The sequence below is a fragment of the Homarus americanus genome, unplaced genomic scaffold, assembly GCF_018991925.1.
Source record: "Homarus americanus isolate GMGI-L3 unplaced genomic scaffold, GMGI_Hamer_2.0 scaffold35383, whole genome shotgun sequence".
Lineage (NCBI taxonomy): Eukaryota > Metazoa > Arthropoda > Malacostraca > Decapoda > Nephropidae > Homarus > Homarus americanus.
Window position 1 is genome coordinate 40,001 of NW_024751942.1, and position 16,951 is coordinate 56,951.

General features: G+C 43.5%; 1 protein-coding gene across 1 annotated transcript in view; it reads right to left on the minus strand.

The window, feature by feature from the left end:
* Nucleotides 1-16,951, minus strand: part of LOC121854894 (leucine-rich repeat extensin-like protein 5) — a 70,025-nt gene that overhangs the window by 28,086 nt on the left and 24,988 nt on the right. The window lies entirely within an intron of this gene.

Consider the following 16,951-nt stretch of genomic DNA (forward strand, 5'->3'; position numbering starts at 1 on the left):
ATATCACGGCAGTTTGTTGGAACGGTAATTTCATGTCTGTGAGGTGATTTGTTGCCATAGTGGTTTGTTAACATAGTGCTTTAACAGCCTCTGGGGTGGTGGTGCCTGTGGGAAGAGCACTGTTTCACCATAACCAGTTGCACCGTTAACACAATGCGTAAATACAAGCGTAAACAAACCAACAGAGAGAGAAACATCAAAACGCTGATATTAAGGGAATTAAAAAAAAAGTTGCTATAGTCACTTGTTAAACCAAACAGACAAACAGAAATAACAGTAACCGTCAAAACAAGTCATTAAGGAAGGCAGACATACAACCAGACAGACACCACTAGCAGATATCAACACCTTGCATAAGACGCCATCACAACAAGCCATTTAAGAGAGGCGTAATGGTGCGTATATGCGTTAACGGGACCCTATACGCACACAACCTTCCCACAACACATCTCTTAGTATGTGTCCAGCCATCCGCCCCTTCATCACTACCACCCGGAAGATGTGTGTGTGTGTGTGTGTGTGTGTGTGTGTGTGTGTGTGTGTGTGTGTCTATCTATCTATCTATCTATCATGTCATCCATTTATCATGTTGGTGTATTTCTCACTCATTATCTATCGTTCTATCCATTTCTCTCTATCTATCCGTTTAATCCATCTATGTTAATTTCTCTTTCCCTATCTATCGTTCTATGTATTTCTCTGTATAATTATCCTTCTATCAAACACTCATCTCTATCTTGTTCTTTGTATTAGGGTTAGGTTAGGGTAGGGTAGGGTAAGGTAGGGTAGGGTACATAAGAACATAAGAATATAAGGAGTCTGCAACAGGCCGGTTGGTCTGTGCATGGCAGCTCCTGTCGAGAGTTACTACCACTCTCTATCATCCATGAATCTATCTAGCCTCCTTTTGAAACTTTCCAGAGTTCCCGCACTTACTACAAAGTTGCTAAGCTTGTTCCACTCGTCCACCACCCTATTTGTGAACCAGTTTCTTCCTATCTCCCTCCTAAACCTAAACTTATCCAACTGGAATCCGTTGCTCCGAGTCCTATCCTGCTCGGATATTATAAGAACTTTATCTATATCCCCTTTATTGATTCCTTTCACCCACTTAAATACTTCTATCATATCTCCCCGCACTCTTCGTCTTTCTAGGGAATGCAAGTTTAGTTTCTTTAACCTATCCTGATATGGAAGGTTTCTAAGTCCCGGAATCATTTTTGTCACTCTTCGCTGTCTCGACTCTAGTGAATTTATATCCATTCTATAATAGGGGCACCAGAACTGAACCGCATAATCGAGGTGCGGCCTGACTAGCGCAAGATATAGTTGCAATAAAACCTCTGCACTCTTGTTACTTACACTTCTAGATATAAAACCCAATACTCTGTTTGCCTTATTTCGAACATTAACGCACTGTTTTCTAGGCCGTAGGTCCGGGCTTACAAGTACCCCTAAGTCTCTTTCACAAGGGTAGGGTATAGTAGGCTGGTTTAGGGTAGGGTAGGGTAGCCTCTCCCCAGCTTATTTCACCTGATGATTAAACACACTTATCCTAATCTAATCTAGCCTAACCTAACCTAACCTACAGGTAGTGTTAAGGTGCTTAATTATAACCAGGTGAAACAAACTGGGATGTCTAATCTTCATGTGGTCCTTTATTTTAATGTTGGCATAAAACTCAAGAATTTTTTTTCTTCTGATTACGTAAGTCTTTCCTTTATCATCATTCTCTTCTACCCTTTCTTCCTCCCCTCTTACTTCTTCCCCCTCTCATCATCACCCACTTACCTCCCAATTCTTCTTTTTTTCCCCTTTCCTCCCCCTTACTCAACCGGGATCTCGTATTTCCCCCTCCCCCACCTCACCTCCCCACCAGGACACACTCTCAGGGGCAGTATGGAGTGCGCCTGAACTTAATGCGTATGCAAGATTTAGTGCGCCGCAGTTCAAGGTCACCGGTGACGCACGGCCAGCAACCGCTACCCCCCCTAGCTTGTTGTATCACGGAAGCACAGCTGGTTGGTGGGGGAGGGAGAAGGAGGGGAGGGGAGGGAGGAAGGAAGGACAGATGAGAGAGGTGAGGAGGAAGGAAGGACAGGGGGGATAGGAGAGGAGAGGGGGGAAGGAGAAAGGTGGGGAAAAAAGAAGGAAGAACAGAGGAAGGAGAGAGAGTAAACGCAGAAAAAGTAGAGAAGAAAATAGGTTGGGGTGATGGAAAGGAGAAGGGAGAGGAAGGGAGAGAGAGTAATGGGAAGATGGAAAAGGAGAATAATGTGGGAAAGAGAAAGGTTATAATATTATGTTATGTTAATTTAGGTTAGGCTAAGATGATCTGGAATGGGGGTGGTGTTAAGGTCTTAGTGGGAGGAAGGGCAGAGGGGAGATAAGAGCATGGAAGGGGAAATAAGAGCATGGAAGGGAAGATAAGAGCATGGAAGGGGAGATGAGAGCATGGAAGGGGAGATAAGAACATGGAAGGGGAGATAAGAGCATGGAAGGGGAGATTTAAGCATGGAAGGGGAGATAGAGCATGGAAGGGGAGATTTAAGCATGGAAGGGGAGATAAGAGCATGGAAGGGGAGATAAGAGCATGGAAGGGGAGATTTAAGCATGGAAGGGAAGATAGAAACAAAGTAAGGTGCTAAAAAAATGGAACAGAAACTCTATTTAATTTCAGTTATTTTACGGAATGGAAGTCATAAAATGGAAAAAAGAAATTTGAATAAAGGAAAGATAGAAAAGTAAATACATGGGAGAGGAATAGAAGTCATTATCACCATATCACCTAGTTTATATCATTATCTTCACTATCACTTAACTACTATCAACTACAGTATAATTATCTCAATCACAGTGTCACCCAAACTACCTCCCGCCAAAACTATCGGGATATCATCCTCACTATCATCATTACCACCATCCTAATTGTCACCATTACCACCATCCTCACTGTCAGCGTTACCATCATCCTAATTGTCACCATCACCATCGCTTCACTGCCACCAACATCCTCACTGTTATCACCAAAAAGACCATCTCCCTCACTGCCACCATCACTGTCACTGCCACCATCACTGTCACCATTTCCTGTGTGCTGTGTGACCTTGGGACTGAGCAGCACAGGAAGGCGTTAACTTCACCGCGATAAGTCAGTGTCAATACCCCACCTGATAATGGTTATCTCTCTCTCCTGTTATCTTACACGAGAGGTCATGTAGGAGAGGTCATGTGGGGGAGGCCATGTGGGAGAGGCCATGTGGGGGAGGTTGTGTGGGAGAGGACATGTGGGAGAGGCCATGTGGGGGAGGCCATGTGGGAGGCCATGGGGGAGGTTGTGTGGGAGGCCATGCGGGGAGGTTGTGTGGGGAGAGGCCATGCGGGGGGAGATTGTGTGGGAGAGGCCATGTGGGGGAGGTTGTGTGGAAGAGGCCATGCGGGGGGAGGTTGTATGGGAGAGGCCATGTGGTAGAGATTATGTGAGAAGTCGTGAGGGGGGAGGTTATGTTACAGAGGCCATGTGGAGGAGTTTGTGAAAGAGGCCATGTGGGAGAGGTTGTTTAAGAGGCCATGTGGGAGAGAGGTTGTGTAAGAGGCCATGTGGGAGAGATCTGCATGATGGAGAGGCCGTGTAATGTGTGGTCATTGTTCCATGTAGTGCGTGTAGGCTGAGGGCATATGGTGGTGATGGTAGTAGTGGTGGTTGTGTAAGGTTAGTGGTGGTGGTGGTGGTGGTGGTTGTGTAAGGTTGGTGATAGTGGTGGTGGTTGTGTAAGCTTGTTGTTGATGATGATAGTGGTGGTTGTGGTGGTTGTAGTGGTAGTAGTTGTGGTAGTGTAATAATGTTGTTGGTAGTAGTAGTTGTTTAAGTGTTGATGGTTAGGTTAGGTTAGGGTGTGATGATGGTAGTGACATAGTAACGTGGGATTTAAACGGATTTAAACTTTATATTAAAAAAAAAAACGAATAAATTAGAATAAACATATATACCAACATAGAAATCCACACAAACGCACGTACTTATTCTATCCAAAATATATCAAAATGAATCAAACAAAACAAAAGATTTTCACTACTGATTTGACTCGTTCTTAAAAACAGTTATACGGATATCCTTGACTTCGTTGTTGTTGATGTTTTTCTATCTGTGTGTGTGTGTGTGTGTGTGTGTGTGTGTGTGTGTGTGTGTGTGTGTGTGTGTGTTAAAATATTTCTTGAGTGTCCTACGTCCTTCCTCCGTCTCCACGTTTCCGGAATGATAAGCGGGACAGTCGCTCTCCTTGGCGGACTCCGAAATGGCACGTCAACGGAGACAGGACATGTGTTGTTGATACTCCTCCCGTGTTGTGTGATGGAGGGGGTACCGTACACGACAGTAAACAGGAAGACGGGCGATTCTGATCTATGACATAACGAGAGGTGCCAGGATGCCATAACGAGAGGTGCCAGGATGCCATAGCTAGAGGTGCCAGGCTGCCATAGCTAGAGGTGCCAGGCTGCCATAACTAGAGGTGCCAGGCTACCTTAACCAGAGGTGCCAGGCTGCCATAACTAGAGGTGCAACTGCCTTAACGAGAGGTGCCAGGCTGCCATAACTAGAGGTGTGCCAGGCTGCCATAGGCTGCCATAACTAGAGGTGCCAGGCTGCCAGGCTAGAGGTGCCAGGCTGCCATATGAGGGTGCCAGGCTACCATAATGAGAGGTGCCAGGCTGCCATAACGAGAGGTGCCAGGCTGCCATAACTAGAGGTGCCAGAGCTACCTTAATGAGAGGTGCCAGGCTGCCATAACAGAGGTGCCAGGCTGCCATAGCTAGAGGTGCCAGGCTGCCATAACTAGAGGTGCCAGGCTGCCATAACTAGAGGTGCCAGGCTGCCATAACTATATTGTTAGGCTGCCATAAGTTACTCAGTATAACCTGAAAGCAATAGGCTGTCAAAGCAACACACACACACACACACACACACACACACACACACACACACACGCACACACACACACACACCTTCATTGACTCATTGGTATTCATTCCTCCTACAATTTTCAACCACCTTACTTGGAATAGCTGTCGTTACTGGGTTTGCTAACACCAAGTTCGAATCCTAAATGAGGAGGATGTGAACGAGTGTTACCTGGTACAAGTCATAACTAGGATAAGGTTATCGGTGTGATCTTGAGCTGAAAAATCCTGACTGACATAATTCTTGAAAAATAATCATTAATTTTTTACTAGCCATGAATAAATGGCTTTCTGGTAATCTTTCTCTGATCCTTTTGCATGTTTTCCTTACTCCTGAAATCACACTCCGGCTCCCTGCTGGTTCCTGGGGGTGATATGGCCTTAGTATCTAAAGCCTCGTCCAAAATTCCACTAACTAACTAATTAATGTCTAACTAACTTTTGTCTTTAATGTATTTTCAGTTTGTAGTTATTACTTTTATTTTACATATCGTAAATTACTACTACTACTATTACCATTATCATTATTGCTATTACTACTATTATTATTATTATTATTATTATCCTCATTATTACTATTATTATTATATTATTATTATCACCATCATCTTCATTATCATCATCATCATCTCCTGTTCTCCCCACCACCATCCCGAGTCAAGCCAAGCAGCAGTTTCCTATTGACGTAACTCTCACTTCCCGTCTTCTCCTCCTTCGTATCTGTCCCTCACTGTCTTCATCCCTTTCCTGGTGTCTCCGTTACTCTTGTTCGGGTGATGCTCAAGCCATTCAACACAGCCGCGCGACAAGGTATGGTGGTAACGATCTGAGTTTAGTGAAATTATAGCCTAGGGAATAAGATGTTTTAACCAACCCCTGGAGTAGGCTGGCACTAAGATTGTTCCATAAGGCTGGGCACTAAGATTCGTTCATAAGTGTGGTTAGGTTAGATTATGTTAGGTTAGGTTAGATTAGCATAAGGGTGGTTAATCTTTAGGTGAAAATAAATTGAGATGGAGATTCTTCAAGTGACCCCTTTAGAAATAAACATTTAGTGAACATACCATAACCTGTTGAGGAAGATATTTATTTACAGACATACTTGAAGGCTTTAGTTCAACACCACCTAAACAAGAAACTAATAAACGTACTTTAAGAGAACCTCAGCTGTCAAAACACACATACACAGGAAGGAAAAGGAATCAAACTCGTCTCTCTTTTGTTCCTGGTATTGAAGACAACAGCTGATCTGTCTCTCCTAACTCAAACCTTTCCCTCCTCTTATACTCTGTACCTCCTCATATATGTATTTGTGTATCTAACCTCCTTCATAAACCACACATGTCTACCTCCTTCATAAACCACACATGTCTACCTCCTTCATAAACCACACATGTCTAACATCCTTCTTAAACCACACATTTCTAACCTCCTTCATAAACCACACATGTCTAACCTCCTTCATAAACCACACATGTCTAACCTCCTTCTTAAACCACACATGTCTAACCTCCTTCATAAACCACACATGTCTAACCTCCTTCATAAACCACACATGTCTAACCTCCTTCATAAACCACACATGTCTACCTCCTTCATAAACCACACATGTCTAACATCCTTCTTAAACCACACATTTCTAACCTCCTTCATAAACCACACATGTCTAACCTCCTTCATAAACCACACATGTCTAACCTCCTTCTTAAACCACACATGTCTAACCTCCTTCATAAACCACACATGTCTAACCTCCTTCATAAACCACACATGTCTAACCTCCTTCATAAACCACACATGTCTACCTCCTTCATAAACCACACATGTCTACCTCCTTCATAAACCACACATCTAACCTCCTTCATAAACCACACATGTCTACCTCCTTCATAAACCACATGTCTAACCTCCTTCATAAACCACACATGTCTAACCTCCTTCATAAACCACACATGTCTACCTCCTTCATAAACCACACATGTCTAACCTCCTTCATAAACCACACATGTCTAACCTCCATCATAAACACGTCAACCTCTTCATAAACCACACATCTAACCTCCATCATCCACACATTTAACCTCCTTCATAAACCACATGTCTACTCCATAAACCACACATGTCTAACCTCCTTCATAAACCACACATGTCTACCTCCTTCATAAACACATGTCTAACCTCCTTCATAAACCACATGTCTCCCTCCATAAACCACACATGTCTAACCTCCATCATAAACCACATGTCTAACCTCCTTCATAAACCACACATGTCTCTTCATAAACCACACATGTCACCTCCTTCATAAACCACATGTCTAACCTCCTTCATAAACCACACATGTCTAACCTCCTTCATAAACCACACATGTCTCCACAAACCACACATGTCTAACCTCCATCATAAACCACACATGTCTAACCTCCTTCATAAACCACACATGTCCCTCCAAACCACACGTCCTCCATCATAAACCACACATGTCTAACCTCCTTCATAAACCACACATGTCTAACCTCTTCATAAACCACACATGTCTAACTCCTTCATAAACCACACATGTCTAACCTCCTTCACAAACCACACTTGTCTAACATACCATAAACCATGTCTACCTCCTTCATAAACCACACATGTCTAACTCTTCATAACCACACATGTCTAACCTCCTATAACCACACATGTCTAACTCCTTCATAAACCACATGTCTACCTCCTTCATAAACCACACATAACCTCCTTCATAAACCACACATGTCTAACCTCCTTCATAAACCACACATGTAACCTCCTTTATATCACATGTCTCTCCTCCTTCATAAACACACATGTCTAACTCCCTATAAACCACACATGTCTAACCTCCATCATAAACCACACATGTCTAACCTCCTTCATAAACCACACATGTCTAACCTCCTTCATAAACCACACATGTCCTCTCCTTCAAACCACACATGTCTACCTCCTTCATAAACCACACATGTCTAACCTCCTTCATAAACCACACATGTCTAACCTCCTTCATAAACCACACAATGTCTCCCTCCATAAACCACACATGTCTAACCTCCATCATAAACCACACATCTAACCTCCTTCATAAACACAATGTCAACCTCCTTCATAACACACATGTCTAACCTCCATCATAAACCACACGTCTAACTTCCTTCATAAACCACATGTCTCATACAAACCACACATGTCTAACCTCATCATAAACCACACATGTCTACCTCCTTCATAAACCACACGTCTAACCTCCTTCATAAACCACACATGTCTAACCTCCATCATAAACCACATGTCTAACCTTCTTCAAACCACACATGTCTAACCTCCTTCATAAACCACACATGTCTACCTCCTTCATAAACCACACATGTCTAACCTCCTTCATAAACCACACATGTCTACCTCCTTCATAAACCACACGTCTAACCTCCTTCATAAACCACACATGTCTAACCTCCATCATAAACCACACATGTTTACCTCCTTCATAAACCACACATGTCTAACCTCCTTCATAAACCACACATGTCTAACCTCCATCATAAACCACACATGTCTACCTCCTTCATAAACCACACGTCTAACCTCCTTCATAAACCACACATGTCTAACCTCCATCATAAACCACACATGTCTAACCTCCTTCATAAACCACACATGTCTAACCTCCATCATAAACCACACATGTCTACCTCCTTCATAAACCACACATGTCTACCTCCTAACATGTAAGGACCTTAACACACTCAGGTCGACCAAAACCTCACGTTGACCTCTCACAACCCCGCCAGGTGAGGCCTGCCACTAAATAGGGCACAGTGTCACTCCCGTCCATCGGTAAGTGTGTCGCTCGTGTCAAGTGGGTCGTCCCTTTGTAACTTTCTATGTAAAACAAAAAAGAACAAGAACACAAAGAATAAAGGTTTACACAAGTTCACTGTTCTACGTTAGGTTCTGTTTGGTTAATATTGTTTAGGACGGAACTTAGTACGGAAGGACAGGAGGGATGATAAGAGATATTGATTATGTTTAATATACTGTACTGTACCTCCCTGTATAACTACGGTGGACTGTACCTCCCTGTATAACTACGGTGGACTGTACCTCCCTATATAACTACGGTGGACTGTACCTCCCTATATAACTACGGTGGACTGTACCTCCCTGTATAACTACGGTGGACTGTACCTCCCTGTATAACTACGGTGTGTACTGTACCTCCCTGTATAACTACGGTGGACTGTACCTCTGTGGTGACTGTACCTCCCTGTATAACTACGGTGGACTGTACTTCCTGTATAACTACGGTGGACTGTACGGTGGACTGTACCTCCCTGTACGGTGGAACTGTATACGGTGGACTGCACCTCCCTGTATAACTACGGTGGACTGTACCTTCCTGTAACTACGGTGTACTGTACCTCCTGTATAACTACGTGGTGTACTGTACCTCCTGTATAACTACGGTGGACTGTACTGTACCTCCCTGTATAACTACGGTGGACTGTACCTCCCTATATAACTACGGTGGACTGTACCTCCCTATATAACTACGGTGGACTGTACCTCCCTGTATAACTACGGTGGACTGTACCTCCCTGTATAACTACGGTGGACTGTACCTCCCTGTATAACTACGGTGGACTGTACCTCCCTGTATAACTACGGTGAACTGTACCTCCCTGTATAACTACGGTGGACTGTACCTTCCTGTATAACTACGGTGTACTGTACCTTCGTGTATAACTACGGTGTACTGTACCTCCCTGTATAACTACGGTGTACTGTACCTCCCTGTATAACTACGGTGTACTGTACCTCCCTGTATAACTACGGTGGACTGTACAGACGATACACTTCAACACTAACAGACACCTGGGTTACTTTTACTGGTTATAAAGTGACGTTGCATCTGCATTACTTATTTTACTGACGATTCATCTCCCTTACTTATAAGAGTGACGTTGCATGTCCTGGTGCGTCTGGTGTGTTTATAAGAACAGAGTCAACACAACTAACCTACCGACCAGGTACCGCCCACTGTCTGGTCTCCTTAGCAACTGTTACTACAAGAAGACGTTGATTGGTACTTGGCATTATTAAGGACCTGCCACGGCTTGCCATAAACAGATGAACTATACCGACAATTCTCCCCCACACACTCCTCCTCCTGTCACTATATGTAACTTGCCGACTTAACCCATGACCCTTCAGGCACTTACGTCCTTAATGCACGAGTCACGAAGGCAAGCATGCTTCCCTGTTGGGCGCTGTAAACGCTTTTGCACTTCGCCATGCACAGGATGCAAAGGAGTGCCCAGTAAACTAGCACCCTCGCCGGGCAAATATGAAAAAAATAATCTGAAGACGTTGACTGACTGATGCCTGCTTATAGAAAAGTCGCCGCCACATCAACACCTTAACAGTTTTTTTCCAAGTTTTCAATATGATTTTTTTCTCAAGTGAATAAACGAAAAAAGAAAACATTGAAAAGAGGAAAATAATTGATAGGTCAATTAGACAACCATCATCACTAAATGAAATACTGAAACAAGATAGGCGTCATCCCAGTACGCGTTAAACCTATTAGTAAAACACTATACCACATTTAATAAACATAAACTAGTAACAAGCAACGCGGTTTAGTTACGGGTTTGAAATCGAACATTTTCAAAGTTCCATTCCAGGGCAAAAACGTTTCTAATAGCTCCTCTCCTATCACAAACGTTTCCACCACCTTCCATCTATTCAAGAACTTTCCCAATGCCTGGTATCTCGAGGTATTTGATCATCTTGGATGAAGACCAAATGTCACAAGCAAAATACTCGCCCCCTTCCCTCCCTCACCCTTTACGCTGTCCAAACAAACCTTCAAATGTCACAGACGCCCACTCCACGCCGCCTCCGGAGGTCAGACTGCTCGAAGGACACCGGCCACTGATACATCCGGACTCCGAAATGTCACGGGGGGTGTAAGAGAAGGAGGGGTGAGGAGTGAGGAGGCAGGAGGAGGAGGAATGAGGACAGGAGTAGTGATGAAGGAGTGAGGACAGGAGTAGTAATGGAAGAAGAGTGAGAGGGATGGAGGTAGAGGGAGGAGTGAAGGAGAGAAATAGTGATGGAGGAGTGAAGGAAAGTTAAATATAAAGGACGGGGGATGAGGAAGGAGTAGTGAGAAGGAAGAAGAAACAGGGAGAAGTAGGAGGGAAGGAGGGAGGGAGGAAATATACTAAGAGACGTGAAGGACTGAGAAACGGTCACAAGGACACCTGAAGGAGATGAGATGCCTCAGGGGTCACGCCATTCTGCCTCCCCCCCACCCTACCCCTGCCCCCACCAGTCTGCAGCTGCCGGATACGCTACAGTACCCCCATGAAGAAAACGGGATGTTGTGTTTAGTTGTGAAGAAAAAGACTGAGGAAAAGATGAGTGTCTGGTGTACCGAGGGGTTTGTTTTATGCTGGTGGTACAGAATGCATAGCGGGTGATATCTGACCTACTGTACGTGCCTTGTGTGGTGTTCCTTTATAGTTACTGTAAGAATAGGAGAAACAGTTGATCGTCTGAAGATTCGCCTCTCTCACACTACCAGTTTATTTCACTTTAAATTTAACCACACCTAACGCTAACCTAACTTACCACAACTTAACCTAAACTAAATTGACCTAACTTAACCCAACCTAGCCTAAACTGACCTAACATAACCTAAACCTAACCCAACCTCCCTAACCTAAAGTCAGAGTTAGAGTGTTTGAATCATCAGGTGAAATAAGGATGTAATCTTCATGTGATCGAGGTATGAAAACAATGAACTAGCATAAATGATCCGCGCGCACACACACACACTGGCAACAAAGACAATTATCCTAATAAGAAGGAAAACTCAGATGATGCGATTCAAATGACAAAATCCTAACCTGGATAAAGGTGAAGACATGAGGAAAGGAAGGTTCAGTAGTCCAAGCAGCACTGATGTGTCATGCCATCCGGTAGAGGAGAGAACTACGGACATCTGCCGTGGGGTAGGGGTGCAGGAAGAGGAGGAGGAGGAGGGACAGTAGAGGAGGGATACGAGAGGAAGATTGAGAGGAGAGGAATAGGAGAGAGGTTAGTTGATTAGTTAGTTTAGTTAATAAGAATTTATTGATAAAGCTTGGAGTACAGTTTGCCTATTTTGAGTAATTCAGTCAGGGTAGAGAGCTGAAGCAGGAGGAGGAGGAGGAGGATATGGACAGGACAATAGATTTGGAGAAGACAAGAGAGGGGATGAGCCACTTAAAGTAGTAAGGAGTGGAGAGGAGAAGAGTGATAAGAGAATAGGGAGGGATAAAGATGATGAAGTAGATAAGAGAGAAGTGATTGAGTGATACAAAGAAAGAGATAGAGAAAGTGTGTGTGTGTGTGTGTGTGTGTGTGTGTGTGTGTGTGTGTGTGTGTGTTAGTGTTAACTGACAGAGGAAGACACAAAACGTTCAAGCACATCCGATCTCAATTAAATTCTCAGAACGTCACACAGTTCGTCTTTCACTAAGTAACATAAGCGTTGTTTGTCACGTTCTCGTCATGGTAATTATGGTGGGTAATGGTAGTCATGGTGGTAGATGATGTTTATGATGAGGAGTGGTTATGATGGATGGTAGATATTATGGTGATGGTTGTAGATGGTGGTTATGGTGGGTGGTAATTATGGTGGGGTGATTATGGTGGATGGTAGTGTTATGGTGGGTTATTATGGTAAGTGGTAGTTTTGGTGATGGTGGTTATGGCAGTATAATAATGTTTATGGTGATGGTGGTAGATGGCGTTTATGGTGAATTATAGTGGTTATGGTGGATGGTTATAGTTTGTTTTATCTTACCTTAAACAAACACACGAAAGGACACCATCGAATGTAAAACAATATCACAACTTGGACACACACACACACACACACACACACACACACACAGAAAACTCGAACGGATGCCAGACCAACAGACTAATCATCGCTAACCCCCAAAAAAGTAACATGACCCGGGTAGTATGAGGTCACCAAGAGAGAAAGGATGACTCTCCCCCTCACCTCCTGTCAACAAGGGTTCATGTTACTCCCACCGCACTAGGATGAATCACTGTCAGGATACAACACCTACTTAACGTGAGAATTAGGATAACTACGCATATTTAAATGAGAAATCACCTACTTATATGATAACTAGGATACACCTACTTAAATGTTACTTAAAGGATATATATGTTTATAAGTGACACTACAAATGTTTTCCAAGTCTTATATAAGTAGTGAATCTTTAACCCACAGAAAAGAAATATATGTTTTATTTATTTTTTTTTATTCAGGTAAATTCGTCAGCTGTTTGGTCCAGGGACAGTAGATGTGACGTCATCCCTACAAATAAATGCCTATAATTTCAAACTACTTATTAAAGTTAATCATAGGGAAGTGCCCTAAATTAACACCAGCCTCTGAAATTCTCTAAATATTTGTATTTATACAGAGGTGAACCTGAGGCAAGAGAGAAAACTGATATATAGGACAAAATAAAAACTGACAGACGCCTTGTTTATGAAGGTGCATCATAACAAAGACACACACGTCTTGTAAACCCCTAAAGTACTGTACATCTACACTATTAAGAACCACTTTCAAGGTCTACTTCTTTACCGTAAACCACAAGAATTACTGTACTAGGTTGGTGAGGCAGTGGAGTCACACGCCACAATACACTTTTGTAGTGGAGTCACACGCCACAGTACGCCTTTGTAGTGGAGTCACACGCCACAGTACGCCTTCTGCAGTAAGTTGCGTCACGTCAAGATACGCCCTACTCATCATCCAGCTGAATCATAGCCAACACCACCATCATATTACTGGGCATGATGTCATGGATCAGGTTAAGTGGTCTATATTTGGCAGGAAAAGTTTGTTTACTCATCACCGCTTAGGTTCTGAAGTCTAAATTTGGCGAGAAATGGAACATTATTTACAGGCGATGACTTGGCCAGTGAGGAAATGAGTGAGTCGTGAGCAGTAGTATATGAAGTGTGACCTTTAACACGCGGGTTCACAGCTCTCGTGGGATTTATGACGTGTTGGACACACTGATGAAAACAAACTCTACCAGACAAAATATCACCAGACATTTCCCCATCCGACTGAATAAAATCCCATACAAACTCAACAAAATCCTCTTGAAAAAAAATCCCACTCGACTAATTTTCACAACATATAACCCTATTAGACTATTTCCTACTGCACATAATGCCAGCACCAAGACAACAACAACCCCGGGTAGTACACTCTGAGGGCCAAGTGTGACCCCCGCGTCCTCAAATAATACTCAAAGGGTTGGAAGTGTCACATGTGATCGTAAGTCCCAGAAACACGGATCCTTCCATTATGTTTCTTTGTCACCCATCTGGTCAAAATACAATAGGTATGTATAGAGTCACGGACGGATTAAGGCCTGTGTTCTGTCCACTTGGTTCGTTGGTGGTGTGTCACGGACGGGAGGATGGCAGGATAGACAGCCGGACGGAAGGGAAGACTCCTTTATCTCTCCGTTCCGCTAGAGCCGTGGGATAACTGAAACTCAGTAACATCCAACTAGCCCAAGATTCAAGTCGTAATATCCTGTTAGGTTAGGTTAGGTTAGGTTAGTTGAGGTTAGGTTAGGTCAAGGCAGGTGAGGTGGTATTTTCTGCTGCAGTCGACACGTTGTGGTTTTGTCGTGTGGCCTGAGCTTGTCACTGGGATCCAAGGTCACAGATCTATTTGGGAGGTACGAAGAATCACCTGAGTTAGGGAGACAATTATATATATATACCTCCCTTCCCCTGGCGAATCTTTTGTACCCGACGCTAGTGAGTTCTGGTCCCATAAACACATCATTAACGTCTCCTACACACACACAGCATCGAGTCGCCTCAAAAACCCCTAATATGACCACCAAAACATAATTAACGAGCCTCAACGTCAACAAAAGTCCCATAAGACTGTACATGTTGTCTCATTACTAAGTTCAAGGAGGAAGAACTACAACGTAAGCTGAGGTTCCGAGCTCTGGCCTGTTGCTGGATACCTATTGTCAGGGACGCCATGATTAGAATTTGGCGGGAGGACAAGAATTTGGCGGGGAAAAATGGCGTCACGGTCCTGGGATGAAATTTGGCTGGGTGTAAATACTCAAGGTCACCTACCTACGCTAACCTCCCTCTGACACATGAACAAAACACGATCTATCTAGTGACGTAAGGGCAATATTGTTCACACTAAGAAGCTGAACAAATATAAAATAATGTTTCATTGTTCATCTGAGTTTTTTTTAATACCAATTTAAATTAGTTTTGGTGAAGGTTAGGTTAGATTAATGTGGAGAAGTGAGGTTAAGTTAAGAGTAGGTGAGGTTAGGTTAAGTTAATAGGTGAGATAAGGTTCTGTTGGAAAAAAAGGTGGGTTCAGTAAGATTAGGTTAGGTTAGGTTAGGTTAGGTTAGGTTAGATTTAGTTCAGATTGGTATGTAGAGAATTGTTCTGGGTTTTGTCTTGAAATATATACATTATTGTACTGAACTCTGTATTGACTTTGTTATATATATCCAATCGACGTGTTTCTTATTAACAGTCGTTTATATGTACATTTTGGTCTCCTAGAACAGACGAAGGGTTGTAACAGTTAGTTAGTGTGTGTGTGTGTTAATCGTAAGTTGTGTCTTGAGTCAATTTTGTAAAGTCAATTCGTTCAACAAAATCCAGTGGAAGAAAGATGTATACTTAGTTCTGTAGTTTTGGGCCAACAACATCAAGCTGTCCATCTGTTTCTCTGTAGTCGAGCATGACATCTTGATCTGCCTAGTGATTATCCAGTCTTTCCTCGAAGGTCACGATGTTTGGAGACGTAAACAGCGTATTCAAGTAAGCTATTCCACACACCTACAAGAAAATATCCTGTCTAAGCTTGGTGTGTAGACGTGTCTTAAACAGCTTAAAACTGTGACCACTGGCATTACCGTTATATAGCCTGAGGGGTGGCAGCCTCATAGAATATCCCTTACATCATGTTGAAGGTCTCGATCATATCCTCACACATCTTGCGGTACAATGTTGATAGGATCTTCACCTTCCCCAGTCTTCGTAACTCAAGGTTCTCACCCTCGGGCACCACTTAATCTGCTCTTCTCTCAACATTCTTTACTGAGTGGATGTCTTCCATCTTGTCGGGACACCATATTGCTTTGTCATGCACTAATTGTGGTCACACCAGGACCTTGCACAGTCATCTGGTGTATTCTGATCTAATTGGGTGAATGGTGGTAGGAGCAGACCCACCAACGTTAATTTACTGTTGGGTTCCTCACGTTGTCTTCGGCATCTTACAGATCAATGAGTAAACCTGAGCCTTTCCATCACCGTCTTAACACGTTCATCTTAAGATCATTCGAGTGTCTTTCTCTCCCCACATAACAAGCGACAATATGTGTGTTACCCTCCAACTCCTCGACCACCAAAACATTACCTCCCCCGTTATAATCCCACCCATGAACTGTTCTCCCCAATCCAATTCTCAATAAATAGTAAACCTCTATCCTGCCCCCCCCCCCTCCACCATCACCCCAGCCCTATCATGACATCCTGCACGTCCTTGAGCATCCACGCGTTGTCCCCTCGTCACGGGAGGACCAGCCATGCGGCGCGACTCCTCGTCCTTGCCAAGGAGATCCCCGGGACAGGGAAGGAAGCGGAAGTCTGGTCGTCAAGCAAGTCCTCTCGTGTGTTAAAAAGGGAGAACAGAGTTACGTTACCATAACACAAGTCTGCCCTCCAACACCTCACACCACCTACTGGTACAACGGAGGTAACCAAGAATACCTCAGCTGTTAAAACATATCAAGTTAGATCAGATAAGGAGGTTATCGTGGTAGGAGCACACCAGTAAGAATAAATTAAGCACCTGGGCAGTACAGTCATGGTTTATTAT